The sequence below is a fragment of the Protopterus annectens genome, chromosome 3.part1 (genome assembly GCF_019279795.1).
Source record: "Protopterus annectens isolate FY-2018-M chromosome 3.part1, PAN1.0, whole genome shotgun sequence".
NCBI lineage: Eukaryota > Metazoa > Chordata > Ceratodontiformes > Protopteridae > Protopterus > Protopterus annectens.
The window spans coordinates 1,707,819,480-1,707,847,392 of NC_056732.1; the positions used below are offsets into that span (position 1 = coordinate 1,707,819,480).

The 27,913-nt window shown below is 41.1% G+C and overlaps 1 protein-coding gene across 1 annotated transcript in view; it reads left to right on the forward strand.

Moving 5' to 3' along the window:
- Positions 1 to 27,913, forward strand: part of GRINA (glutamate ionotropic receptor NMDA type subunit associated protein 1) — a gene marked incomplete in the record, with an annotated part of 1,506,806 nt that overhangs the window by 1,272,100 nt on the left and 206,793 nt on the right.

Genomic DNA, 27,913 nt, shown 5'->3' on the forward strand with positions numbered 1-27,913 from the left:
GACAGTTGCGCTACTACTTGGACAGAACAAAATCTTTCAGAAAATCTGACCAGCTTTTTTGTAGCTTATGCTGCTGGATTGCAGGGAAAAGCAATTTCCAAACAGACAATTTCTAAATGGATTGGAAATTGCATTCGATTCTACTACTCTTTTCATGGAAAAACTGTGACAGCTGACATCAGGCCACATTCCACCAGAGCTACAGCCACCTCCACAGCCTTTTTAAGAGGAGTGGCAACAAAGGACATTTTAGAAGCTGCTACATGGACCTCCGTGCATACATTTTCCAAACATTACAACATGCTTCTATATTCCAGATCCAGAGCAGGGTTTGCTTCTGCAGTCCTGCAGGGCATTTTAGCTACACCATCTTTGTCTTAGTGCCTACCACCCCCAGGTTGGCTATGGTATTCAACCCATATGTCAGGACTGCAGTTGCATCCTTGAAGGGCATAGTACAGTTTTGTACCTACCATAAATGTAGATGTCCGATAGGTATGCAACTGCAGTCAGGTTTTCCCTCCCACCTACCCCTCTGTGGTATTCTTTTGGGTTCCTACCCCTCATTCTAGCTACCTGGGGTAATCTTTTATGGTGTATTTGTTTTTATGTTGTTGTACTTGTCTGGAATTTTTTCTCTATTTTCAAAATTTAGCCTTCCTTAGAGGGCACCTGGCATCTGGGGCAAGAAACACTGAAGAAGATGGCGTTGGCTGACGTTTTTATACCCCAGGCACTCTGACGTCGGGGAGAGGGCGACATCAGCCGACGCCGGACCCAGACTTTGGAATCCGGCCGACCGAAGGACTGCCTGAGGCAGGACAACCCATATGTCAGGACTGCAGTTGCATACCTATCGGACATCTACATTTATGGTAGGTACAAAACTGTACTTTATGGTAGGTTACACAAGTGTACTTTTGTCACTCTTATCTATGCTGAAGAAACTGTCTTGCGATGCCTTTCCCTGGAAGATATTTCACCTTGAGGAACTCATCTTAATGACAGAACATTTCAAATCCAGGTCCTGGGAAATGCCAAATATTAAAAAAAAAAACTGTTTGCAGATCACAAAAACCTTTGGCAGTTCTCACTGTTTTTGAGGACACTGTTTTTTATTTGGCCACATCTGTATACTTAGTTTTACCCTGCTCCCAAAAAGCAGGATTACACAGATAGGGTCCATAAAATCTGGCTGTATTATTGTAAAAACCTTGTTGTGAACCCTGCAGTTTGTCTCACTGGATGTTGCAAAGGAAGCTGAATTGGTAGCAAACCCCAGTACTCTCCCTAATGATATGGAAAAGTAGAATCTTGGACATTTTAGGTAAGAAAGTCTACATGTTAGCCATGCTTGCCTTCAAGATGGTAATCTTCCAGACTTGTATAAGAACTTTTCAGAGCAAAATTAGAGAGAGTAGAGAAGCACAGGGTTGATGTCTGCCGCGGTGGTGCAGCGGTTGGTGATGTCACCTCACAGCAAGAGGTTTTATGGTTCAGTTCTCGGCTGGAGCACCTTCTGTGCGGAGTCTGCATGTCCTCCCTGTGATTAAAATTTAAAAAAGACATGCAGGTAGGTGCGTGACTGTGTGTGCGCCTTCTCTGACGGTTGGGCGCCAGGCTGGCAACTCAGCACCATAAAAAATCTACTGCCAATCATAAGCGGACCGGTGAGTCAATGTGGCGACCCCTAACCAGGAAGAGCCGAAAGAGAGAAGCACAGAGTTGAATGAGAATGTGATTAGGTAGTTGTGACTTCCATAGTGGTGGCTGCAGTGTCAGTAATCCAGAGGCAAGCATAGGTAAGAATCCAGCCACTGCTGGAAAATGTCAAGAGAAACTGCTCACTGCCATTCTTGACAAGAATTTTTGTATTGATTCCCCAACTCGGGAAGTATTCAGAAAGAAGGAAATGAGAACGTAATGGAAATGGTTCAACATTTTTATACGCTGGTAGAGATACAGTTGAAACTATCTGTTCAAGTATTGGTCATTCTGCGGGTGACAGAAGAGGTCAGCAGACTTAAAACAAAAAATGCCTTTGAGAAACAGAAGTGGCAAGGTAAAAAGACAGGTAAAAAAATGGCTGCTAGGGAACAGCTCAACAGGCCCCTCAAACCAAGAGTGACAGTCAAAATCCTCCCACACTCCCTGTCTGTCCTAAACCCCACCTCATCTTCCCAGAGCTTGGAGGCCATCTAAGCTTTTTCTAGGATATCTAGTATATCTAGCTTTTTAGTGTCTGTATTCACTAATTAAAACAAAATCCTTACACTCTTACCCATTTAATCACTGTCTTTTCACTTGACCATTAGATTATACTGCGTGACCCTAACTTCTTGAGGTCTTTCAGTACATGAAACAAAACAGTGTAAGAAACTTCTCTGTGTAGATTTTCAGTCCATATATTTCTAGTTAATCACTGTATATTAATCAGATCAGACAATAGTAGTAGAAGTAGCGAACTTAAACTCGTCTTAAGTCAAAACAAAAAATAATAATAGAAAATATATAATTGTACAGCATTACTAAGTGTTTGAAAGTAATCCAAGCAAGGCAGGCAGTCTGTTTCCAGTCAAAAATCCTTTAAGTGCACAGACAAGTGATCCAAGTAAAACAAAAATACAGTAATAATTTCCTCACAAGCTTTCTAAATATATATATATATATATATATATATATATATATATATATATATATACTTTTTATCAGGCATTGGAGTGGTTTATTGTGCTGTAAAACAGTGTTATTGGTACACATGTTAAATTCACAGTCCTTCCCCCATCAGTGTGACATTCGAGCTGGTCCTGTCCTACGTAGTAGCTGCCATAATAATGTAACCTTTATATACTTTAAATAACATTTATAATGATGTGGTACCTCTTATTTAACCAAATTATTAAGTAGATTATTAAGTCTGTGATTTTATCCAAGGCAATATGGTATAGACTATTTGTAGGCTTCTGAGCCCCCAAGCCCTTCTGTGTTGGAGGGAAGCCTTCTAGCTTAGTTTTTTTTTCTTATAACTAGCCAGTTTTCTAGTTTCAGTACTCAAATCTGTTTCTTTGATCTCAGCACTTGTTCAGAAAAAAAAAAAAAAAAAAATCTGCTTTTACTGTACTTGTGTTTTTACCTACTTTATTTTACTTTTGCATCATCTTAAAAGTACTCGATTGTATTTATTACTGCTTGGTGTAACTCATTCTAAGCCTTTTGGTTTAAACACTTGGGCTTCGGACCAGTTGTTTTGCACTGAGAGGGTTTGTGGTCTGCACTGTAGTGGCAGAACAGGTAGCTTACATCCTTCTAGGTTGGGAACTGCTGATTGAGGGCTCAGTGTCTGTTATTCTAAAAGTGTATTAATTCTGGTTTAAGCACTTGGGCTTTCAGGCCAGTTATTTTACATTAAGAGGGTTTGTTGTCTGCACTCTTGTGGGAGGAGTGGCTGGACTCTGCCCTTCTGAGCTGGGAATTTCTGGTTAAAGGCTTATAGTGCATGCATATCTGAACTGCTTCTTACTGAAGTTGGTGCGCCTTGTTTGCTGTGGCATAAACTGGATTTGGGCCTGCTGGATCTAGCTTTGTTTGTGTAACTTGAGCACTAATCCAGGCATTCTCTAAAGTATTCAATTGTATTTATTACTGCTTGGTAGTAACTTGATTAAAGTGTAGCTATCATTCTAAGTCTTTTGGATTAAGCACTTGGGCTTCAGACCAGTTGTTTTACATTAGGAAGGTTTGTGGCATGCACTGTGGTGGCAGGACAGGTAGCTTTCAAACTTCTTTTTTTTTTTTTAAATTCTTTATTACAGTTTTATATGCAACAACAAAAGTCGATGGTTACATCATATCAGTACTGCATAAGCTTTAGAGTAATAAAACTTGATACAAAGAATAAGGTATCATTTAAGCCTATTGTTAAACACAAACTATATACACATTATATACAAAGTGCCATTGCTTTAAATTGATACATCTTACTAACTCTGACCTTCAGTCAAGTTATGCAAAAGGGAAATCTCTCCTTATGTTTAAATGATATATTTGGGTTCTCAGCAATCAAATTTCAGCAAGGAGTAAAAAAAGAGAATTCCATAGATTCTGATTTTCAGATCTTTTGTGCGGATTCATAGTGATCAACTTCTGGGAGGTAATATAAGTAATTGCCATCTTCCTAAAACTGGTCCAAGATAACTTTGAGCGATCTATCCAATGTTTGGTAATATAGAACTTAATTAGAAGACAGACATTAATCAGTAGCCTAAGTCGTATAGGTGATAGATTTATATTGGTAATATGTAGTAAGGCCATTTCCCAAGTTAATGTCGACTTATGGTAACCCATTTTACTTAGTCTAACCTTAAGAGAACACCATAAGTTTTGGGCATATTTACAAAACCACAAAATATGGATAATATCAGCACGTGGGTGTGAACAACATGGGCATACAGTGGATACAGATGCGTTAAATTTATTTAAGTGAGTTGGGGTATAATATAGGTTATTAATAATCATGAATTGAGTAAGCGTGAACTTCTTAAAAGGGGAGTGTTTAATTGTGAGTTTTATCGAATCCAGTTTTTGTTGGGGGGATATTGTACAATCTTGTTTATTCCAAAAGTCAGCAAAATTAAGCTCTTTTCTGTATAAATATACAGTAAATGCTTTGTATGCAATAGAGATCATATGTTTTTTGGAATCTAGACTTAGTAAAAGCTGCTTAGTTATGTTAACTTCCATATCCATGTTGTGTTGATTTATTAAGAAAGTTGAGGTGAGTTCTTTTAATTGTCTCAAAGTGGTGGTATAGGCTTTAGACAGAGAAAGTGTTTCTCTGAGTTCTGTCAATGAGAGATGTTTAAACTTACAGAGATCCCACACCGTAAGATCTTTAATTAAGGGAAGTTTATTCAGGTTAACCACCTGTCCTCCTAGTTTAATATTAGGGTTAAGGTGAAGGGGCTGCAGTAGTAAGAGAGCATTACCTAATCCTAAGGAGTTGAATAGTTCCTGAAAGTTGTCGATTAGGCTTCTTAATACTTTGTGTAGTTTAGTCTCTCTAGTTGAAGTTTTCGCCAAAAAAGGTAGAGCTCTGGGATTAATGTTGTTATTAAGAGTGTGTTTGTACCAAATTTTTATCCATAAGGGAGTCCACGGGGTGGGACCAGGAGTGTAATTAGCAATTGCTAAGAGCCTATTAGCATGAGTAATTCTGTAATATAAGATGAGGTTGGGCATCGCCATGCCCCCTTTTAATTTAGGAAGTGTGAGTTTGTAGTAAGACATTCTCACTGACTTTGGGTGCCAAACAAACTTTGCAATTTCATTCTGTATTTTCTTAATAAAGGTAGTTGTAACCGGGGATAGGGATGAGTTGTATTGATATAGAATTTTTGGCAAAATGTTCATTTTGACAATAGAGATTTTTGAAAGTGTAGAGAGTTTAAATGATTGCCATCTTTTCATATCCTGCGAGATAGTGGTCCATATTCTATCTAGGTTAGCTTGCAGAACAGATGAATATGAATGGTCGTAAGAGACACCTAAATATTTTAGAGAATAACTAGTATGAATGGGTAAGACCGGAAAAAGATGGGGCTTGTGTGCTAGGGGATTAATTTGAAAAATACTAGACTTATTGAGATTGATCTTAAGGTCTGAGATTGCTTCAAAGGTCTCCAGAGAATTAATTAATTTCATGGCGTCAGTTGAGGGATACATAAAGTACAAATTCAGGTCATCTGCAAAGGCAGTAAATCTAATATTAGAGTTATAGATTCTCGGAATAGTGTGGTAAGATTTCTGTGATATGAACAAGAGCAAGACTTCTAGGTATAGATTGAACAGTAGTGGGGATAAGGGGCAGCCCTGTCTGGTTCCGTTGGTAATTTTAATCGGCTTTGAGAGTTTCTTATTTATGTATAGCTGGGTCCTTGAGCTATTGTATAATGTCTTAATAAGATTTATAAATTCTGGTGGGAGACCAAATTTCTCAAGAGCTAGAAACAGGAAATTCCAGTTTACCCTGTCAAAGGCTTTGCACGCATCCAGAATCAAAGCATATCTGGGGTTAGGATCTTGTTTAGTTATTTTTATTATAGATTCTAGTGTTATGGTGTTATCCCATGTATGTCTATTTCTCACAAAGCCAGCCTGTTCAGGGGAGATTAAGTCCTCCATTACTTTTTTCAGTCTATTAGCTAGAATGGAGGAAAGGATCTTAATGTCCACATTCATAAGTGATATCGGTCTGTAGTTATTGGGGCTTGTAGTGTCTGATGTATTTTTGGGAATCAGGATAGTTCTGGAATCATTGATGTATGGGTCTTTGATGCCATAGTTGATCAAGGATTTAAATAGTTCTAAGAGAATAGGAGTTAGAGTTTCTTTAAATGTCTTGTAAAATTCGGGGGAAAAACCATCTGGTCCTGGGGCCTTTCCTATTTTCAAATTATCAATAGCTTCTAGGATTTCCTTTGTCGTAATCTGGGATGCTAGTAGGTTTCTTTGTGGTTCAGTAGCTGATGGGAAGGTAATCTCTTTTAAAAAGTTTTCATCTCTTCTTTGGTAGTCATAAAGTTACTATTGTTGTAAATTTGAGAATATATCTGATGGAAAAGTTGGATAATATTTTCATCCGATCTGTATAATTGGTTGTTGTACTGAAGGCAAGAAATTCTGGGAGATCTAGGTGTATTAAGGATTAGGTTCGCTAATGATTTAGAGGGGGTTTGTATATATTCTGAGTATTTAGCTATACATCTATATTCCCATATAGAAAGATTGGATTGGTGAAATTCAGACAGCTCTTTTTGTTTTGCAATTAATTCCTTTTCTGTGTTTTCAGAGTAATTATCAATTAGTTTCTTATCTAGATTGGTAATATCCTGTTGTAGTTCGGTTAACCTTTTGGTGCGTTTTTTCTTAAGAAAGCTCGCTTTCTTAATAAAAATTCCTCTGAGTACAGCTTTAGCTGCAGCCCATCTGATATCAAAAATAATACTTTCATCTTGTTGAGTACTAAATAAATCTTTTAACACTAGGTTAATCTCACTGATTAGGGATTTGTCTTGTAGGAGATTTGGGTTCAAGGACCAAGTGGGAATTATATTAGCTGGGTTTTGTGTTAAGTTTATTTCTAGCATTATCCTTGAATGGTCTGATAAGAAACGGGGTTCTGTTGAGAATTTGATTATTCTAGTGTTGAAGTAGTCTGAGATTAGGAAGTAATCAATTCGGGACCATGATTTGTGACAGCTAGAGAAGTAGGTAAAGTAGTTATATTTAAAGTCAAACATTTTAGTATTATAGGCAATTGGGTCGGTTAGTTCGAAATCTTCAATCAGATCAAGTAGGGCCTTGCAAGGTAGTGAGTTTCTTGGACCAAGTCTACCCAATCTATCTACTTGAGGGTTAATAGCCATATTCCAATCACCTCCAATTATTAGTAGGTGTTTTGGGAATTTAAGTAGTAAATTATATATCACCATAATAAAATCTGATTGTTCAGAACATGGACCATAAACATTAAGAAATAATATCGGGTTGTCTATTGCCTGGAGACATGCAGTAAAATAACACCATCTGCCATCTTGGTCATTACCCTTCGAGATTATCTGTGCTTGAAAGGACTTCTTAATAATAATCGCGACTCCCTTAGAGTTATTGGTCGAGCCCGAGAAGATAATATCCCTAATCCATGGCTTTTTAGTTTCAGGAGTCCAATCAGTGCTTAGTAGGTGAGTCTCTTGTAGAAAGCATACCTCACATTTAGCTTTTAGAAACAGGTGCATAATTAGTTTTTTTTTTCCCTATGTTATTAAGACCCCTGACATTCCAGGAGGACACTGTCATAGTGTTCATCATATTAAGTATACTAGGGTTAGGTATTCTAGGCAGAAATAAGGAGAGACAATTCTGTACATATATTTATATATACATTTATGTAGCTTTGCACAGATGAGGAATAATAAAGAAATGGCGTCTATACTTATATCCCATAAGGTTTGGTCAGAGAGCTGTAGAACAGTGGCACTAACATCTCTCAATATTCTATCCATGCCTACCCATACCCCTATATCTATTGAGAAGATGTATATGTGAAAACTTGTATTTAGACATGAACAATAAAAAACCTTTTTAACTATATTAACTATTTTATATACAACAGAGTTAAAGTAATATTTACACAAATTATACAAGGTCGTACCAGGTCCAATCATAGACATCCAGACCCTACATAGCGTCCTGTCAGCATCGGACAAGTCTTATGACATAGCTACAGTTAGAAGGCTTATATTTGCAGAGTAAAGGAATAAAAAGTAAAATTAGTACTTTCCAGTAAAATGCTAACAAAGGTATTACTACTTAGTACAAAGTTGCAGTAGTTGTATTTTAATTATATGCGATTATTCAAAACATTAAGTATACTATGTTCTTGTTCAGAAATGAGCAATACTGTGCTTGGAATTGATATTCCATACCCGTATCTCTTCATCGGGGATCTCAGTCATCAATAAGAATCCATAAGAATGGCAAAGCAGCACGTAATGCCATTCATCTATTAGGTTCTTGATAGGTTAACTCTTTTAAGAAGCAAGCATGTAATGAGCGTATCTGTGTAGCGCTTCCTTGTCTAATGGTTTCCGTAAAGGGGAAGGTGAATGCCCTGCTATAATCTGGTCTAGACTCGCAGATCAGTCCAGTGCAAGTATGTAAGTCCAGCGGAAACACGAGTCTCTTCCTGTACGCACATCAATTAGTGCTACCTGTGTGTCAGTTTCAAAAGGCCTATTTTCGGCTGCTAGCCCTGTATATATGGTTCCTAAGAGTTAAATCAGCATACAGTATAAGAAGAATTTCTTTTCATCCTACGTTTTCCACCTTGCAAGGTTCGTATTACTTATTGTAGAATAGCAAGGGCTTGATTTGCCAATATAAATTGCTTGTTTAGCAATGTTTAGCTATTTGGAGGGGTCTGCTCCAAAATATTTGAGAAACACTGCTCTAGCTTCGTTTGGGGATGCGATCGATAGCTTAAGGTCTTGGTGTGTAAAGGACAGTGTTGAGGGAAACTTCATTTGGAATTTAATTTTTTTTTGTATCAGATCTCTTGATGCACGGGCAAGTTTATGCATCTCTCGGATTTCAAATGGAAGATCCTGTGTGATTATTAAGTGCTGGTTATTCCATGTAAATCTCTTGTTTTTCTTAAAGGTTGACAAGATAAGTTGTACATCTTGAAAATGAAGCATTTTGATGTAGACTGGTCTTGGAGTGGAGGCAGCTTGCTGGGTCCGAAGCGCTCTGTGGGCTCTCTCTATACTAAAATTATGTACTGAGTCAGTCTCTTTACATAAGCCCTTAAATATTTGTGTTGCTACCTCCGTAAGCTGGTTATGCTCGTATTTCTCATTTAAGCCCCTGATTATCAGGTTATTTCGTCTGCTACGTGCCTCCAGATCCACTAGTTTGGATTGTATGGACTTAATAGCTTTGTCTTTTTCTTGGAGGGATTCTGTCATATGTTTTATTTCTAATTCATTTGTTTTGGATCTGTCTTCGACCAGCTCAAGCCTGTCTAGAATTTTGTGAAGTGAGGTATTAACTGTGGTAACTTTTGATGTCAGATCTTCGATTGCTGCTTGTAGAGGAGTGAGCGCTTTTTTTAGTTCGTCCATCACCGATGCGCTTTCTGGGTTCTGCCTAGCCGGTTCTTTGGAGTGCTCCGATAGCTGTTTGGATGATCTCAGCCTTTTACTCTCTTTTTCTGGGGAGGCATTGATGGCTGAGAATTTTGATTTAGTTGTTTGGGTGTCCATATTTTCCAAATCTCTTAGTACTTTACTCATTTTGTGAAGGTTACCGGAGCTGTCAGTTAGGGTGGTACTGAAGTTAGGGCCTCTAATAGCCGCGTGCCAGATCAGAGGCGCAAACAAAGGTATGTTTATGGCTCTCCTAATCAATTCCGATGTTAATGAAGTCTCTGATCGCCTTTTTGTAACTGGTTATTTATGGAGTTATCGCATAGTACGATCTCAGTTCGTTCCGGTATGGTTTAAAAAGCCAAAGTCAAGGGTAAATGCCGGAGCTGCAGGACAGGGTACCTCTTAGATGCCCACCATCTTGGATCTCCAGCTTTCAAACTTCTAAGTTGGGAACTGCTGACTGAGAGCCCAGTGTCTGTTATTCTTAAAGTGTATTAGTTCTGGTTTAAGCACTTGCTAGGCTCTCTCAACTCAGTATTGGCATAACCAGTCAGGAGGAGAAGGAAACCACACTCACTACAATTCCAGTCTCACATAGACCTACCACGACAGCAAACCAGACACATAATCACACAAAAACATACTCGGAGGCTCTAAATAAAGATCTGCCTAAGCAGCAGAGACCTCCAAAGCAGACACCCAAGCAACCGCTACCCCAAAACAAAACACGTGCAACACATATCTCACAAAGCCAGTGTGCCGAACAGACACAGCCCTTAAGACTAAACAACACACCTGATACACTTGTAATAGGTGACTCTATCGTCAGGCATACTGACGTCCAGCTCACCAGGCTGAACAAGGAGAGGGTCATGGTGAGCAGCATGTCGGGCGCTAGGATCCGCCACTTAACACAAGCACTCAGGTCACTCCAAGGCAAGTACAAATCTGACTCAGTCATTGTCCATGCTGGTGTGAATGACCTGAGACGTACCTCCCTGGGCTACATGAAAAGAGACATAAAGGAGCTCTCTGAACATGTAGCCCAGGCCGGTATGTCCCTGACCTTGAGTAGCATCTTACCCTCACCAAGAATGATGCCACAATATGAAGACAAGATGATCAATTTCAACAATTGGCTTAAGTACTGGTGTCATTCAAAGGGGATCCAATGCCTGTCAGCTTGGGATGATATGCTCGACAAGCCACGATGCTTCGCTAGGGACGGCTTGCACCTGTCACCCCTGGGCTTTCGGATATTGGCAAAGGCTCTTGCTACCCCCATAGTGCCTTTTTTAGGCAAGGCTCAAAAGATGAACCCACCTCCATAGGTATTACAAGGGATAAGAAACTAAGAGTAATGCTACTCAACGCCAGAAGTCTAAACCTCAAGATGCACGCACTCGAAACTCTCCTTAGCATGGAGAACATCGATATCTGTGCAGTTACAGAAACCTGGTTCAGGGCTCCTGAGAGCACCCCAGCACTACCAGGTTATACCTCATACCATTCTTTTCGGCCCCAAAACTTGGACCGAACCACAAAAGGAGGGGGAGTATCGATATTCATCAAAGATACCCACACCTTCAGTTTGGTGGCAAAGCACGAAGCATCAGAGACTATCCATGTGCAACTAACAGTGGGTAAAACTGCCTTCCAGTTTATAGCCTGCTACAGACCACCCTCCCAAACCCAGGAACCCCACTCGGCCTTTCTGAGAACACTGGAAAATATGAAGGTGTCTCCAAACACCATTATATTGGGCGACTTCAACTACCCAAACATAGACTGGGGAGCATTACTCTAGCTCCATCACCCTAGCCCAAAGGTTCCTAGAATTTATAAACTCAAATGCTATGGAACAACCTGTTTTCACTCCCACAAGAGGGGAAAATATACTGGACCTGATCATCACCAACATGGGGACTCTATGCTCCAGACCAGAAGTGTATCCCTCACTGGTAAGATCAGACCATAAACTAAGCTCACTGGATATTCACATCCCGAGCCCACCCCCTGCCCAGAAAACCATAGTGAAAAACTTCTCTAAAGCAAATTTCACACTCCTCAAAACCGAGGTGGATGACTGCAAACTGGGTGCCATAATCGACTCTCCAGCCGACACAAGCATCCTCCAAAAGGGCCTCATAGAAACAGACAACTGGTGCCAGAGCCATGGCCTCAAGCTAAATGCCAAAAAGTGTATAGTCATCCTCTTTGGCAAAAACAAAGTGCCCACAAATTACCACATAGGTGGTAATCCATTAAGTACAGAAGAAGTAATTAGGGACCTGGGGACCCAAGTTGATAGCAATCTCTCATTAGACAACCACGTGGCCAAAGTGGTTAGATAAAATTTTCTATAGCCCACCTAATCATGAAGGGATTCACATCTAGATCAGGGGAGGTCATCATGCCTCTTTACTCATCCCTCATCAGGCCCATAATTGAGTACAATGCTCCTTTTGGGATGTACCTTATCAGACACCTGCAGCAACTGGAAAGACCCCAAAAGTACCTCACCAAGAGGATCAAAGGGCTCAAACAGATGCCATACGCTGCCCGGTTAAAGAAACTCCAGCTCTACTCAGTGGCATACCGCCTGTTCAGAGGCGATCTGTGCCTGACGTTATAAAGCAATGTCCAACCTGGAATTAATGGACATGCTGCACCTCAGAAAATCCAAATCCCATCGAGCTACGTGCTCGAGACTTGAACCTCAGCACTGAAATAAATAGGACATGCTCGAGGGACAGATTCATAACCCAGAGGCTCCCTTCACTCTGGAATAAAATCCCTGTCCAGGTTAAGCAGAGTCCCTCATTGACTCTCTTCAAGAGGAATCTTGATGAGTGGATGGGAGATCGTAGGTTTACCCCGGGTATCACTTCTGTGTCACAGTTAGACAGAGGCACAGTATACTAACCTCGAAAAAGGGCATAGCAAAATAAAATGGGTGGCGAAAGCCAAACACATTCTGACTAGGCTTAGAAATGCCCTAGGGCAGATAGCCTAGTATGAACCTATATACTACATGGCTGGAAATATATCAACCTTAGTTCATTTGGCAATCAAAAAATATATATAAATACATACATATACATTTTTCATGTAAAAATCAGTTTCTATTTTCATAACCTATTGCTAACAAAGATCGCTTTCGTCCTTCTAGACTTCTTCAGGTCTGTGTACAAGAACCCTAAAAACAATCTATAAAAATATATATAATTGTGTAATTAGTTAGTATTGTTATTACACATCATTTTGAATAAAGTGGAAAAAAGAACCAGAAAAAAAAATAAAACAAGAGAAAATGTATGTATGATGATGGAAACAAAATTTACAACTGATTTAAAATGGTATTTAAAACCAACTGGTAGAATAAAATAAAATAAATTAGTCATGTAAACAACGTGGCAGTTTTCTAAGTTCCAGTGCACTTTTAATTGAACAGTAGTAGTTTAGTCCAGGCTTCAGCTTTAATTGCCACATGAGTTCATGTTTCTCCAGAATATTTGGGATGTCTCCTTCAAGATCACCCATGTCTATGCGATCTAGGATCTGGAACTTAAAAAGTACAGTTGTGTACACTTACCATAAATGAAGATGTTCAAGTGTATTCACTGTTGCAGTCATTACATTTGGGTAATACAAAGAACATCCTGTGTGTCTTTTATAAAGAGAAAGGTGTTTGACTAGTGCACTATTTTTACATCGAGTGGGTTTCTGACAGATGACATGAAATCCTACGCTTGAGTTTTACAGTCTTGCCCACATAGAATGCATCACATTCATTGCACTGTGCCCTGTATATTACTTTTGTAGTGTTACAGTCACCCCCTGCACTGGTTTTAATGATTTTCTTTAAATAAGGGCAATAAAAACTATGACCTTGCTGTATAAATATACAAAATGCACAATTAGTTTCACATCTTTTAGTGCTTTTCTCATATGGTCTAGGTTTAAATTCAACAAAACTTCTAATGTTCTTGGCCTTCCTGTAAACAAATGATGGGGCTTCACCTAAGATGTTAATCAAAAAAGGGTTTCCTGTGACAATGTCCCAGTTTTCTTCAATAATATTTTTGATACTGTGATAATCCAACGTGTATGCCAGGATGCAGCTATTTTTGCATTTGCTATTCTCTGTGGAATTAACATTTTTCTACTGGGGAGATTGAGTGAAGGTGCTTCAGTCCTTTTAAGTTCTATAATGGGTTCCAGGATGTTTTTTAACATCTGACTTTCATAGCCTCTCACTAGAAAGTCATTCTCTAAGTTGTTCAGGTTTCTCAAAAATGGTTCCATCTCTGTGGTAATTCTAACTAATCTATAGCCGTGGGACTTCACTACATTATACTTGTTTTTTGTAGGATGTAGACTTTTACTGTGGAGTAATAAGTTAACCCTCATTGGTTTTTTGAATAGATCAGTGGTGATTCTGTTATTGTTGGTGTCCTTGGAAATCTGCATATCAAAAAAGTGGTTGAAGTACAGTTATGGGAAGAGGTAAACTTCAGTAAGGGAGGAGTTTGATTGAGGTAAGTGATAAAATCTCCAAGCTGCAAGGTGTCACCTTCCCTCACAATAAAGATGTCATCAGTAAAACGTAAATAGCATGTGATATGCTGCATGTAGTCTGTGTTGTTTAACACAATGTCCTCCTCCCATTTGCCCAGGGCTATGTTAGCTATGCTAGGAGCCATGGCAGCCCCCATTGCTATACCAGTTTTTTGTTTGTAGTGTTTGCCATTGAAAGTAAAGAAATTAAAGTCCAGTACAAGATTAATGAGCTTGCTTAACTTTTGCAGTTGTGCCTGTGTACCCTGATTATGTTTCCCCTCTGGCTATCAACACTCCACAGAAGCCTTTGACATCACAGAAGGATCAGGACAGGAACATAAGCCACAGCGGCAACCAGAACCGACAGAGTTCTACAGGACGAATTACAGGACAACCGGGACCACAGACAATCCAGCTACCAGAAGTAGCAGCACCTTCACAGAGACCAGTTTATTCAGGAAGACCAATATCGACAGCAGACATCAACCACCACACCCAGTACCAAAGCCAGCACCAGTACCAGAACAAGAATGACGACCCACCACCAGAGCCCCCGAGCTTGTCCCTCTTACCAGGTTCCCCCATACCATAGCCACAGCGAGGAATACTACTACAACCCACTGAGATTCCAGAAAGCAGAGGAGGAATTTGAGAGGTTTCATACTCGATCCACGAACTCCCAGGGAGACAGGAGAACCAAACAGTGGACAGGGGTGAAGGAAATACAATACCTGGGCAATCCCGACTGGAACCCCGACTCCAACCCAGGGCCCAGGCTCAGACGGAGGAACCAGCCACAATAACAGGTGCAATAACAACAGGTACCACAATAACAGGGGCTCCACTTATCTGGAACCACTCTGTTAAAGCACTGACTGAAGAGGAAAAAAGTGTGTTGTCCAAAGGACTTACTTTTGTACCAAGCTGCAAGAGTGAGGTTGCTCAGGTACTGACAGACCTTAAAATGTGTGTGAGGAAGCTTAAAATGTGTGTGAGGAAGCTCAACTTAAGGGTACAGTTTCATGGCAAAAGTAATGACACTGAAAATAAGCCTATTGATGACACTGTAAAAAGGCCTAGCAGCTGTTGTCCACCACTACATCAAGCACTAGCTGCTTTTGAAGTAAAATGTGAGATGGATATCAGGAAATTGCTTAAAAGACCTCCTAAGAAAAAACGTTATAACTTAACACAGGGAGAAAGAAAAGCATTGCTTGAGCTAGGCAATGATAAATCCAGGCGTGTAATGAAAGCAGACAAAGGAGGAGGTATACTTGTGACTGATACCACTATCTACAACCAAAATATAGAGAACATGCTGGAGGATAACCGATTTTATGAGTTATTTACCATGGATTACATCAAAAGAGCATATGATTTATGGAACACTAATCTCACCACATTATGGGAAGAAAAACTTATCACTGAAAATCTTTATAATTATTTATGGAACCCATGCCCACGTTTACCTTCCTTTTTTGAAATACCAAAGCCACACAAGAACAGAGAAGGCCCACCTTATAGACCGGTGGTAGCAAGTGGAGGTTCCCTTTTATTTTATTTTTTTATTTACATTTGTTGACCGGGAGTGTCCGACTGGATGTAGGTCCATTTTCAGTGGAGGCCCGGGAAGAAAAGCTCTACAGTTAAAACAGACAGTAGTTACACTGGATTACATAGCGATTAACAATATAACATAGCAATTACCTACAACATATTTACAGATGAAGAACATAGTACATCAGTAAACTAAAATCTTTATCTGTGAAGTACATAACAGACATTAACAAATGTTACAATAAGAAGTTCCTGCTGTATGATAAGTGCTAGGCTTATGAGCGTCTGAGCATGCTATAATCAAGGCAGTTAGTGGAGTGGAAAGAAAGCTAGTGGTTGGATGGGGTGGGTGATATTAGAGTGGGAGTTGCAAGGGCATAGCCAGCATGTTTTTAGGTGCGCTTTTAGTAAAGTTTTGAAGTGGGTGCATGATGGTACGGAGGTAATTGTGGGTGGGAGGGAGTTCCATAATTTGGCTATGGTGCAAGAGAATAAATGTACCTTACTGAAGCCACAGCCATTTACCTTGATTACTTGCTGAAACCTCAGGCAGAAAATAATAAGTCGTACATAAGAGATTCAATGGATTTTTTGAGGAAAATAAAAAACACTACAGTGAAAGCTGACCGTATTTTATTAACTACTGATGTGGAATCCTTGTACACAGTGCTCCCTCACAATTACTGTATAACAGCAGCTGTGGAGTCTAAGAAACATAATCAGGGTACACAGGCACAACTGCAAATGTTAAGCAAGCTCATTAATCTTGTACTGGACTTCAGTTTCTTTGCTTTCAATGGCAAACACTACAAACAAAAAACTGGTATAGCAATGGAGGCTGCCATGGCTCCCAGCATAGCTAACATAGCCCTGGGCAAATGGGAGTAGGACTTTGTGTTAAACACACTGACTACATGCAGCATATCACATGCTATTTACGTTTTATTGATGACATCTTTATTGTGTGGGAAGGTGACACCTTGCAGCTTGGAGATTTTATCACTTACCTCAGTCAAACAACCCCCTTCCTGAAGTTTACCTCTTCTCATAGCTGTACTTCAGCCACTTCCTTAGATATGCAGATTTCCAAGGACATCAACAATAACAGAATCATCACTGATCTATTCGGAAAACCAACAAAGGTTAACTTATTACTCCACAGTAAAAGTCTGCATCTTACAAAAAACAAGTATAATGTAGTGAAGTCCCAGGGTTATAGATTAGCTAGAATTACCACAGAGATGGAACCATTTTTGAGAAACCTGAACAACTTAGAGAATGATTTTCTAGTGAGAGGCTATGAAAGTCAGATGTTAAAAAAACATCCTGGAACCCATTATAGAACTGAAAAGGACCGAAGCACCTTCACTCAACCTCCCCAGTAGAAAAATGTTAAGTAATTCCACAGAGAATAACAAATGCAAAAATAGCTGCATCCTGACATACACTTTGGATTATCACAGTATCAAAAATATTATTGAAGAAAACTGGGACATTGTCACAGGAAACCCCTTTTTGATTAACATCTTAGGTGAAGCCCCATCATTTGTTTATAGGAAGGCCAGGAACATTAGAAGTTTTGTTGAATTTAAACCTAGACCATATGAGAAAAGCGCTAAAAGATGTGAAACTAATTGTGCATTTTCTATATTTATACAGTAAGGTGATAGTTTTTATTGTCCTTATTTAAAGAAAATCATTAAAACCAGTGCAGGGGGTGGCTGTAACACTACAAAAGTAATTTACAGGGCACAGTGCAATGAATGTGATGCATTATATGTGGGCAAGACTGTAAATAAACTCAAGCGTAAGATTTCATGTCATCTGTCAGAAATCCACTCGATGTAAAAATAATGCACTAGCCAAACACCTTTCTCTTCATAAATGACACACATGACATTCTTCGTATTACCCAAATGTAATGACTGCAATAGTGAATACACTCGAACATCTTCATTTATGTTAAGTGTACACAGCTGTACTTTTTAAGTTCCAGATCCTGGACCGCATAGACATGGGTGATCTTGAAGGAGACATCCCAAATATTCTGGAGAAACATGAACTCGTGTGGCAATTAAAGCTGAACTCTTTTAGGAAGCCTGGACTAAACTACTACTGTTCAATTAAAAGTGCAATGGAACTTAGAAAATTGCCACATTGTTTACGTGACTAATTTATTTTATTTTATTCTACCAGTTGGTTTTAAATACCATTTTAAATCAGTTATAATTTAAGTGTATATTTTGTTTCCATCATCATACATACATTTTCTCTTTATTTTTTTCTGGTTCTTTTTTCCACTTTATTCAAAATGGCGTGTAATAACAATACTAACTAATTATACAATTATATATATTTTATAGATTGTTTTTAGGGTTCTTGTACACAGACCTGAAGAAGTCTAGAAGGACGAAAGCGATCTTTGTTAATAAGTTATGAAAATAGAAATTGATTTTTACATGCAAAATGTATATGTATATATTTATGTATATTTTTTGATTGCCAAATGAATTAAGGTTGATAAATTTCCAGCCATGTAGTATATTGTCTTGGATAAAATCACAGACTTAATAATCTACTTAATAATCTGGTTAAATAAGAGGTACCACATCATTATAAATTTTATTTAAAGTACATAAGGGGTACATTATTATGGCAGCTACTAAGTAGGACAGGACCAGCTCGAATGTCACACTGATGGGGGAAGAGATGTGAATTTGACGTGTACCAATAACACTTTGTTTTACAGCACAATAAACCACTCCCATGCCTGATAAAAAGTATATAATGTGAAGTTGTTCAATCTCGCCGTTTGTTCTTACACGAGGGTTCGGAGCCAATCCATCAGCTCCAAGTCAGACTCTTGCCAAGCTCTAGATCTTTTAGAAGCTCAAGACACAGTCCCTATCCCATGATGCTCTGCTGCCAAACCCCAGATCTAGTTTGCCGCTGCAACGGATCACACGATCTTCAGAAGAAGATCGGGCCAGTATCCTTTTTTATTATATATTTGCATATTTAGACTTCTAATATCTATCAGGGATCTGATATTTAGTGAGGCTTCACATATTCCTTCCTTTTTGGTGGTTTACAGTAGGTATCTAAGCTGGTATTTTGTTTTTAGTTCGGAGCGGCTTGCTCCTAGGCCTTTAGCCTTCTTGATTTACTTTACTTGACAGGGCTTTGTCAAATTTAATAGCCTATCCCCTTATATTCTGTATTGAGCATTTGTTTTTCTTTATTGTATCCCTTTCTATAGTTATTGCAGTTCAGAGATCTGAACTTCTAAGCTGTTTTTGTGGTGTTATTGGACAATTTTTCATAATGTCAGAGAAGCAAAAATCTGGGTTCAAAAAGTGTGACTGTGCACAAAAGATGTCCATCACAGATAATCATAGTTCTTGTGTTTATTGTTTGGGCCCACTACATTTACAGGAGGATTGCTCTATCTGCCATTCCTTCAGTGGCAGGGTGTTATTAGACAGGAGAAGGAAATTGGTAAATAGAGGAATGTTGAAATCGGACTTCCAGGATATATTGGATAAGACTGACCAGACCTCCAATTCCTTGAAGGGGTCATAGTCATCTAAGGTGCCTTTGGAGCACAAGTCTTTGGCTTCGAGCACCTCTGGCAAGACCCTGTTGCCGGCTCCACAGCCTTCGGAGCCGTGCACCGAGATCTTACCTCAGAGCCAAGTCATTGTGTTGGTACTAGTGTCGGAGGGTTTGAAGTCTCCGATCCTAAAGTCAGTGGCTTCTTCAGCTCTTTTGACCCGTTCTTCCGGTGCCCTTTCTGACATCGATGTGGACCGAGAGGTACAGAGACTTTTGGTGAACCCGGCCCTGGCCAAATTGCTTGCAGCTTCGACCCAGTTGGTTTCGAAGCCTGCAACCCCTCCTTCCATGAGTTCTGCTACTCCTCCGAGGCCAGTTGAGCCTTCGATGCCGGAAAGAGAGGATCCAATAGTGGTGGAACCCTCGGAGCCGAGGCCTATTCCAGTGCTCTTGGCTCCTTCGACCTTGACTTCTTCGGTTCCAATCAAAGAGTCTCTGAACTGGCACTCTCTCGCTGGTTCCGAAGGGGGAGAGTCTAACAGACGCCTCTGTTCCGACTCTCCCTCTCGGGGCTTCGGCGCAGATGAGCTTTGTTCCGTCCTCTGGTTCGGAGCCCGTGGTCTTGGCCCCTGGGAGGCTGCTGTCTTCTTCAGAACTGGAGGACTCCTTGGGTCGGGAAACCGGTGCCTTCGATGCCATGAGGAAGGTCATGTCTGCTAAGACCCTCACTTCTTCGGTTCCTTCCTCTTCCTCCTCCTCCCCTAAAGGTCCGCACTCTCTCTCTACACCACAGGTTCCCACTAAGCGTAGAGACCCAGAGCCTCAGGTAACCCCATTGGGTGACCCCTGCTTGACTGAGACTTCACCAGACACCCCCATTGATGAGGACCCCAGGAAAAGACTATGTAAGAGGAGACATTTAGATTCCCCCCAGGAATCCTTAACATCAGACACCGACTTGGAGGAATCAGAAGGGTCCCCACAGTCCCCCTCAGAAGATGTCTCTTTTGCAGACATCCTCGAAATACTAAGGCAGAGGGGTGATTGGTAGTCCTTTACCCCTACTGAGGATGAGTCTGTGCTCCTGAAGGCCTTTGGGTCTCAGCCCTCCACCTCCTGGGTTACTCCGCCTTTCATTGAATTAATGGACTTGATTGCTCGAAAGGCGTGGGAGTCTCCTGGTTCTATGAAACCAGTCCCTCGGAGGCCCAACAAATTTATCACCTGCCCTCAGGATAAGTCTTTTCTCACCAAAAGGGGTTCCTGTTAATGCCATGGGTGTGATGGCAGCCACCAAGAAAGAGATGTCAGACACCTCTTCCTCTGTTCATCCTCCTAATAGAGATTCCAGGACGATGGACAGATATGGGAAATGCAGCTTTAGTTCTGCGACATTTGCAATGAGATCGCTTGACTATTTAACCCATTTTACCCGTCTTCAATGAGATCTCCTAAAAGAGTTTGGAGATACTCTACAGAGCAACACAGGTGATGCTGTCTCCCAGAAAGTGACGGCACAGCTTAACACCCTTAATTCCATCGTAAACTCGTCCATGAGGCTCATTTCTTATGCAGCCGAGGGATGGAGCTGGGCAGCGGGTTCAGCAATATCTCTGCAGAGACAATCCTGGATGCACTTATGCTCCTTTGTGGAAGCCTTCATGTCTTCCTTTGTGAATACCCCATTTGATGGCTCTGCCTTGTTTGGGCCCAAAGTCAAGGAGACACTCACTAGGTGTGAGCAGGAAGGAAAGACTCTGTCTGCCGTAGGAGTCCGTTTTTTTACCCTCACTAGACCATACCCCAAAGGGCAGAGAGGTGGAAAAATGTGGTTCCGAAAGTCCCAAGGAGCTGTCCAGAACACACTTAGTGAAACCCAGTCTAGGGGCAGAGGATGGAGGTATAATGGTAGACACCGCCCAGGTGGCAGAGGGGTCCGCAGAACCAGGGTGACAGGGAGCAGTTCCCTGTCAAACCCTGTCATCACTCTTGAGAGGAGGCCCGACCATCCTACTCTGAAGGCAGTCAGGGGTTGCTTAGCTTTATACCTAGACGCCTGGCTAGGAATTACATCAGATTCCTGGGCAAAAAGCATAATCACCAGAGGGTACATCCTTTTCAGAATTCCCTTCCATTCGGACAAGAATCCCAGATGTTCCACCCAGTCTGCGGAGTCTAGCAGCCGTAGAAATTCAGAGGAGGCTGCTGGAAAAAAGTCATCCAGCCAGTCACAGTGGACCAAATATGATCTGGAACTTACTCCAGGTTCTTTTTAGTTCCAAAGAAAACAGGGTACTGGAGGCCCATCTTGGACCTCAGCAATCTCAACTCCTTTGTCAAAAAGGAAAAGTTCCGGATGGTCATGCTTCAGTCGATAATCCCATTTCTCGAAACGGGCGATTGGATGTGCTCGATAGTTCTTAAGGATGCATACTACCACATAAAAATGGCCATGCCATCCAGAGATCACTTACGTTTCCGGCTGAGGGCCAGTCACTACCAATTCCGAGCTCTGTCCTTTGGTCTCACCACAGCTCCCAGAGTGTTCACCAAATGCATGGCAGTTGTCACGGCTCACCTGAGACATTTAGGATTCTGGATGTTTCCATATCTCGACGACTGGCTCCTCACCGCCACCACCAGGCATCAACTAATTCACACCAGGGATTACACTATCAACATGTGCTCCCAGTTGGACATAACCTTCAGTTTCGAAAAATGTGCTTTATCATCATCGCAGCATATTTCCTTTATAGGAGCAGATCTAGACACCACCACCGCCCTGGTCAGATTGCTTCAAGAATGAGTAATCTCTTTACGAAACCAAATATCCCTTTTGTCGATGGAAAAAAAAGTCCCTGCATTCAAAGTTCTGAAGCTATTAAGCACCATGGCAGTGACTCTCATAGCAGTTCCTCTGGGGCGCATGCACACGAGGATACTCCAGTGGTTACTCTTCACACAGTGGCCTTACAACTTCCAATGTCACATGAGATTCTGCTGACAAATACTTGCAAAAAGGACCTCCTTTGGTTGAACAGCTACCAAGTTACTGCAGGTCATCCGTTTGTACCCCCCCCCCCACACACACACACAGCCACAGTGACCACAGATGCTTCCCTGATAGGGTGGGGTGGAGCTGTTTCAGGGAAGAACTGTCCCAAGGTACTTGATCAAAGATGGAATCCAGTTTGCACATCAATGTCTTGGAGTTGAGAGTGGTGTTCCTAGCATTGCAGCACTTTCATGGCTGTACCTCAAGAGACGATTGCAGTACAGACAGACAGCATGTCAGTAGTCTGGTACATCATCAAGCAAGGGGGAACCAGATCTTACCCCTATGCTGAGAGGCCTTGAGAATTTGGCAGTGGGCTGTATCCACTGGGTGCTTCCTGATAGCTACGCAAATCCCGGGGTCATCCAACGTGATAGTGGACAAATTGAGCAGAGCCATTCTATTGCCTCCCGAGTGGTCTCTCAAAGAATGAGTGGTGGAAAGGATATTCCGCAAATGGAGCCAGCCTTGCTGTGACCTTTTTGCATCCCAGATGAATGCCAAATGCAGAAGCTACTTTGCCCTATACCCTCCTCCAGGGGACATCCCAAGGGATACACTCTTACACGATTGGCCCTCTGGTCTCTCCTCCAACCCCGCTGATCCCCAAATTTTTACAGAAAGCCAAAAGCCTGGGAAGGACTGTGATTCTGATAGCCCGGTTTTGGCCTCTGCAGATATGGTTCCCCTTCCTTCAACAATACCAAGTGGAAGAACCCTTGGGCTCTGGACCCAGTGCCAGACCTTCTGACTCATTCGTTGGGAGTTCTTCACTCCTCTCTTGTATCCCTCAAACTGACAGCTTGGCTGCTGCACTTCCCAACCTAGCCAGGTCTCATGATTTGTCTCCCGCGGTTCAGCATATTCTGGTTTCCTTGCATAAAGTCTCCACCAGGAGACTATATGACAGTAAATGGAAGCAATTTGGTCATTGGGCTTCTCAACATGGTATTGATCCCTTTATTGCCCCCATTCATAGCATTCTGGAATTTTTGACTTCACTTTTCCACGGTGGTATGGCAGCCGCTAGTATAAGGGTTCAATTGGCTGCCATATCTAACTTCCATGTGGGATGCGGAGGTTCTAACATTATGTCCCACAGATTATGTAAAGTCTTTTTGAAAGGGACTCATCACCTTCGACCCCCTATCAGATATCCGATTACTCCCTGGAATCTAAATTTGGTGCTGTCTCAACTCATGCTTCCCCCTTTTGAGCCCGCATCTTCTTGTCTGTTGAAGTTCCTTTCTTGGAAGACAATTTTCTTAGTGGCCATTACTTCAGTGCGTAGAGTTTCTGAACTTCAAGCACTCTCTGTTAGGCCCCCCATATTTGGTCTTTCACCCAGACAGGTTGTCTCTAAGAACAAATCCATCCTTTCTCCCAAAGGTCTGTTCCAAAGCTAACTTGAACCAGTCCATTGAACTTCCCACCTTTTTCGGGCATCATGCCAGTAAATTGGAATACATGTTGCACAAGCTTGATGTTCACAGACCATTGAGATTTTATTTGGACAGAACAAAAGAATTCAGAAAATCAGATCAACTGTTTGTTTCCCATGCAGACAATAAGAATGGCCTTTCGGTATCCAAAGTTACGTTGTCCAAATGGATTTCTGATTGTATAAAGTTTGCATATTCTTCATCCCATCAACCTTTAGAAAGTGAAGTGAAAGCTCATTCTACCAGAGCTGTTTCTACGTCCTTAGCTCACGCAGTTTGTTTACCTTGGGACACCATTTGTGCAGCTGCTCCTTGGTCCAAACCTCATACATTTATTACTCATTGCAAAGTGGACAGGGCTTCCTTTGGTTCCACCCTTCTCAGGAATGTACTCCCGTGAGCCACCCAGGATTAGGGTGCTGGGGACGCTACCCACGTGTAAGAACAAATGGCGAGATTGAACAACTTCACATAAAGAAGTTATGTTCTTACCGTAACGTTCCATGTGAGTTGTTCATCTCACCTTTGTTCTTACACTCCATCCCACCTTCCCTCTCCATGTTCTGGAAGAACGGGTATGGCTGGTGGTCTGTTTGATCTTACTAGTATCCTCTTGTCAGCCAGGTTATCTTTTAACTAATTGTAAATGGTTACTTTGTTATATTGGGTTGCTTAGTTGTGTTTCTTGCTGTTTTCAGCAAACTAGATCTGGAGTTTGGCAGCAGAGCATCATGGGATAGGGACTGTGTCTCGAGCTTTTAAGAGATCTAGAGCTTGGAAAGCAGCCGACTCGGAGCCGATGGATCGGCTCCGAACCCACGTGTAAGAACAAAGGCGAGATGAACAACTCACATGGAACGTTATGGTAAGAACATAACTTTCTTTTTTATTTAGAAAGCTTGTGAGGAAATTATTACTGTATTTTTGTTTTACTTGGATCGCTTGTCTGTGTACTTAAAGGATTTTCATCTGGAAACAGACTGCCTGCCTTGCTTGGATTACTTTTGAATACTTAGTAATGCTGTACAATTATATATTTTCTATTATTTTTTGTTTTGGTTTTGTTTTGACTTAAGACGAGTTTAAGTTCGCTACTTCTACTACTATTGCCTGATCTGATTAATATACAGCGATTAACTAGAAATATATGGACTGAAAGTCTTCCACACAGAGAAGTTTCTTACACTGTTTTGTTTTTGGACCCACTACACTTTATTGGATTGTTTTGAGACTTCTGGGATACCACGGAGATTACTTGTTTTCAGTAAATGAAACAAATCTTTTACTTTGTGTCTCTGTGCTAATTGCAAAGCACTAGCTGTAACTTGATTACTTTATGTAGAAAAGGGCTTGAGGGTGGGTTACATAATGCAGCCTCTTGATGCTTGATTCATGCTTGATTTAGCTGGAGTGCTTCTTTGACTTGATGTTCTCTGCCTGACTATTGCAGATCTCTGCCTGCATTTGATTTTGAATTGAAGTTTTTCATTTAAGGTTTGGTTATTTCTGTTTTTTAACCATTTCTTATATTGTCTGTTTTGTTTTAAGTTTTTTGTTCTTCTCAACCTTCTCCAAGAAGTCCACCAGGTTGAGTAGGCATGATCTGCCCTTGATGAAACCAAACTGGGCTGGGTTCATTGTCTGGAGGTTTACTATATCTGTATTGAACATCTCCATGATCATTCTTTCCATGGCTTTACATAAAACACTAGTGAGACTTATGGGTCTGTAGTTTCCAGAGTCTGTATATGGACCACCTTTATATGCACTTACCAACTCTCTTTGTGGGCAGTCTGGTTGAGATGGGTATTCTGAGGCATTGTAGTAATTACCTTATGTACACTGACAAGCCACTTAATCTAAATGCACTTTAACACTGTAGGGAAGACTCTCTCATACAACCAGAACTAATGCTATAGAGGTTGTCAGTGACTCTTGCACCACACCTACTGCACAGGGTAAAGACCCTACCCATAAAACTACTTATGCTGAGGCACGTACAAGTAACCTTCCTAAAACACCAATACTTCCTGCACAGTAGAATCAAAGAAAGGGTCCTCACCCATTACATAAACACTCCATTAAAACACCGCTCACAGCTACACATAGTAACATTGTACCAGTGCCTCCACTGCTAAGACCGTAAGGCAAACACAACCAAAGTTCCTGGTCATTGGTGATTCTATAGTGAGGTATACAAATGTCCCCTTACCAGAGTGAGTAAGGAGAGAGTCAGGCACTATGGTCATTCAACCACAGGTACCAGTATGACTCTGTCATAGTCCATGTGGATGTTAATGACCTGAGATGCACCTCCCTAGACTATATGAAGTGAGATGTGATCAAGCAACTGATTGTGTCTCAGGCAGGTATGACCTTGCACTGAGCAGCACACTGCCTTCTCCAAGGATGATGCCATGTTACCAACAGAAAATGATTGATTTTAACAATTGGCTTAGCTTCTGATTTCAATCCAGGGGTGTGTGCAGTATTTGACAGCCTGGGAGGACATGGTTCACAGACCACTCTGCTTTGCCAGGGTGGTCTGGAGTTATCCGCTCTACACTTTTGGATGTTGGCAAAGACTTTTTCAACCCCCATGGTGCCTTTTTTAGGCAATGCCAAACTGATAAACCTACTGACTTAACTGAACATGTGCAGGAATAGCTGAAGGTGGTACTGCTGAATAATAGAAGTCTTAAGAAGCTCCACTCCCTGCAAGCCTTCATTTCCTTGGGGAGTGTAGACATCTGTGTAGCAACAGAGGCATGGTTTAAGGTCACTGTGTACCCAAGCAATGCAAGGGTATAATGCCTTTCACACCTTTAGACCAGCTACTGCACAGGAAGGACGTAAAGGTGGTGGAGTTTCAGTCTATATTAAGACTAATCTCACATCCAGACTAGTTAGAGTAGGATCCACTGGAACTCGTACATGTGCAACTCATCACAAACAGGGTGCCATGACATAACCTTGCAGCATATAGGTCACCCAGCATGTCCCAGGAAACCCATACTGCATATCTCAATGTACTAGACTCCCTCACTGTTTAACCCAATACGATATTAATGGAGGATCTCAACTACTCATCTATAAACTGGGAATCCTACACCACTTCTAATGCACAAGCCCAGCGATTCTTAAACTTTAATACCAACATCCTGGGAACAGTTGGTCTATTCTTCGACAAGGAGTACAAACATCCTTGACTTACCAGCAAAACCAAAAACCTTTAGAAACTATTCCAAGGCTTACCACTCTCTACTAAGCAACACCTTGGCTAAATTGCAAGCACCCCCAAACCCAGCAAACACCACAGAATACACTGTGGTATTTACAAAATCTCTGTACAGCTATATTGGTAGCTGTATAGAGCAAGCTGTGCCCATTCATATTAAGTATAAGACAAACTCACAAGACAAGCCACCCTGATGGAATTGCACTGTAGGTTATACAACAAAAGAAAAAAAATCTTGGCCAGGCATAGAAGAACAAAGCCATACATACTAAAAACATCTGTAACCTCAGAGGAAGTACACAACAATGCACATAACTTATTATAAATGGCATCACCCACACTAAAACAAAGGCTATTGCCAACCTTTTGGCTGACAGGTTCAGCTCAACCCCCCCCCCCAGATAGTCCAGAGCAAATACCACATAACACATTCCCCCCCAGTATTACTAGAGAACAGGTCATTAATGCACTTTCCAAGGCCAAAAGCACTGCATCGATGGGCCCAGATAACATCCTGGGATGTTTAATAAATAGAATGAACTGTGACCTCTGTGGTCCACTTGAATAACTTTTTAATTGGAGCTTTCAGTTTGATTTTGTGGCAAAGGAATGGAAGATGGCTGCAATCTTTCCCCTGCACAAAGGAGGTCCAACCACTGATCTGGGCATCTACAAGCCCATAAGTCTTACCAGCCTCATATGTAAAACCATGGAAAGAATCGTTATGGATATGATAAATTAGGACATAGGTAACCTGCAAACACTGGACACATCACAGTTTGACTTTGTTAAAGGA